We start from the raw sequence: 3276 nt of genomic DNA, 5'->3' as shown, positions 1-3276 counted from the left end.
TCACTTGGATGGATGGCTTAATTGGGCTTACTCTTCATAGAGTTGGCATCTCTACTAGATGGGTTGATCTTCTGTCAGATACAATGGAGCAAATAACTTAAATTTCTGGGTTAGCTTCTTAGAGATTTTGACATAATCTTCTGAATGTCTTGATCCAGATGGGTTGCTGGATGGGTAGATTGGCTGAATTCCTTGGACTTACTCTTCTATGGGGATAGTGAATGCTATATAAATATAAGCTATAATTATTACAAAAATATAATATGAATATGTTATTATCATCATCATTATCTCCATTACCTCCAGCTTTAGATTCAATTTGATACTCTGTTAGTGCTGCTATTACTATTCTTTTTGCAAGGCTACTGTGTAATTTCAGAAAGGAGGGAGACTCATATTGGCAGAATTCTTTCCAGTTCAGCTCCCTCAGAGTCTGGACTCTGAAGTTTGTCATCTATAAGGAAGGGGGTAGGACAAGTACAACCTCTTTTATTCTACATTTCTTTCTGGTTCAGAGATGGGTTCCCTTAGGACTTCACCCTAACTTATAGTGATCATCCAGTACATTTTCTAGATTTCTTTTCTTCAAATTGGTGGCTGGAAACAAACTATTGAAGCAGTTAGCCAAAATTTAAGTTGAATGTTTCTGCTGGTCTTTTTATATATAATTAAGTTACTTAAATCAAGAATCCCTTCTAAGATACAGAATGATTAAAAGACCTTTCCCTTATATTTCATTGTTTATCCCCCTTATGATCTTGAATTTTGTTAAAGCCTAAAACAGGTATATCCTAATGGAGACATTTTGAGAGTCAAGTAAATCTGAGAGAAATATGAAGTGATAGGCCCACATTAAAAATCTACCTATCTCTCTCTCTATATATATATACATAGCTTGTCCTTTCTAAGGATGTTCTTAGAAAGTTTATAATTTATTTGAGAAGAAAGAACTTGTGTGCATGGCTGGACTTTCACTTATTTTCAAAACCTAATATTCATAGGGTCATAGAATTAAATCTCAGATTAAGACTAGGCCTTCTAAAAACACAATTTTTCTCCTTCCTTTCTTGCCTTAGATTCCTGTGTTTTACGTGACTAAGCAGCAATCACATTTAAGAAAATGAATTTGGGAAGAATGACAAAAGCTAGACATATGCAGATAGAAAATCTGCTGAAAGTGATACAATTTTAAAAACATTCAGGAATTAATTTGTATTTTTTGACTGCTTATCAAAAGAGAATTCTCTTACTTTCTAAACCCCTCTCCCCTCTTTTTTTCCTTCTTTTACTCTCTCTTAAGTGGAGGGAGTATTAGAACTGAGAACTGGTGATAATGCCCAAAAAATAAAAGAGAACCAATGGAACATTTAAAAAATGCACAGAAGACACTAGAAGAAAGTTCAGAGGGAGACTGAGATAAGCAAGATACTTTGAAACTAATTCATCAAACTTGTTTATTAAAAAATCAAATTGTTGATAAGAGATTTTGTCCTGTTTGTCCTTGGAAATGTTCATGTTTGTCATGTATTTGTCAAATCCAGAATAAAAAGATTCTTCCTCAAATTTGGGTTATAGTAAATATCTTCTGAGGTGCCTTCCAACTCTCTCTTTTTTAAATAAAGCTTTTTATTTTTAAGACATATGTGTAGATAATTTTCAACATTCACCTTGCAAAACCTTGTGTTCCAAAATTTTCACTCCCTTCCTTCTCGCACTCCTCCCCTAGATAGTAAGTAATTCAGTATATGTTAAACAGGTGCAATTCTTTTATATATATTTCCATAATTATCATGCTGCACAAGAAAAAAAAGATTAAAAAGGGAAAAAATGAGAAAGAAAATAAAATGCAAGAAAACAACAATAACAAAAATGAAAATACTATTTTGTGATACAAAGTCAGTCCTCAGTCTTTTCTTTGGGTGCAAATGGCTCTCTCCATCACAAGACCATTGGAAATGGTCTAAATCACCTTGCTCTAACTTTATTTCTGACAGTGACAACATGATTTGTTTTCTCCCCCTACCTAGAAGTTGTGGGATTATTTTGGACTCCTTTCTCTCTTTGCTTCCTGTGAACTCTTTATTCCTAAATCTGGTATTAGTAAGTAAGTAATTTGTTGTTATCCATGGTCCTGAATGTGAATCTGCAGAGTGCTGCTGGCCTCATCAGCTAACTGGTGCCATTTGGAAGTTGTGGGAATTCTGCCTAGCTTAGTACCAATGCAAGTAATTACTACCTGTAAAACTCACAGAATTCACACTTGGGAGAGATTTCAGAAGCTATTTAGTTCTAGCTGCATTGGAAGAGAAATACTCTCTACAACACCTGACAAGAGATCAACTATAAAGATCTACAGTGATAGGGAACTCATCATTTCCCAAGGTATTTTGAGGCAGAGTTAGTTGTTAGGATTCATCTCTCTTTACATTAATCTTAAACATGCATCCTTGTGGTCCTTATCCTTCTATTGTTTCTAATTCAGCTCTATTGGGCAAACATCAATAAATGCATCAACAAACATTTCACATGAAAACTCTTCAGGTATTTTAAAATGTATATCTTATCCCCCACTCCGTCAAACTTCTCTAGGATAAAAATTTCAAGTTTTCTTAAGCTTTCTTTGTGTAGCATGAAACAGGAATTGAGTGCAGCAGATATTGAATTGTAGGGAGCTACATCAAGAAGCACAGTATCTTGGACTAAAATTTAGTGAACTAAATTAAGATTCTATGACCAGTGAAAATAAAGAAAATAGGAAAGAAGAAGCCTCAGGGTCAAGGGCAAAGTGTTCTTTTGTTAGCTCTGACAGGGAACTGGATTTCCTGGAAAGCTACTTGGAAAAGCCAGGACTTGGGCTCAGGGCTAAATCCTCCTTGGAGAAATTAAATTTTGAAATCCTATGATACAGTGTATCAAGGAAAAGTGTTATGGTGTAAGGAACTGGAAAATTCAGGACCAGATGGGGCTCAGAGGTCAGGGATGATCTGGATATAATTCATTTTGAAGCAATGGAAGTGGATAAGTTCATCAAGGGAGAGAGCGAAAAGTAGAGAGTGAAGATAGAGACTTCAGGGATACCCACAAAATGGGATAATGAAGAAAAAGAGGTACATCAAAAGACACCCAGAAGAAGCAGACAGTAATAAGAAAAAGGGAAAAATCTCTGAGAATGGGAAAACTATTTTAAAATATTTTCAATTAAAACTTCTTCAAACCTCCTGATTGTCACTTGTCCCTGTGCTTTTGATTTCAATTGAGGTTCAATTCAGCTTTCTG

The sequence above is a fragment of the Antechinus flavipes genome, chromosome 1 (assembly GCF_016432865.1).
Source record: "Antechinus flavipes isolate AdamAnt ecotype Samford, QLD, Australia chromosome 1, AdamAnt_v2, whole genome shotgun sequence".
NCBI lineage: Eukaryota > Metazoa > Chordata > Mammalia > Dasyuromorphia > Dasyuridae > Antechinus > Antechinus flavipes.
This window is presented reverse-complemented; position numbering follows the sequence as displayed.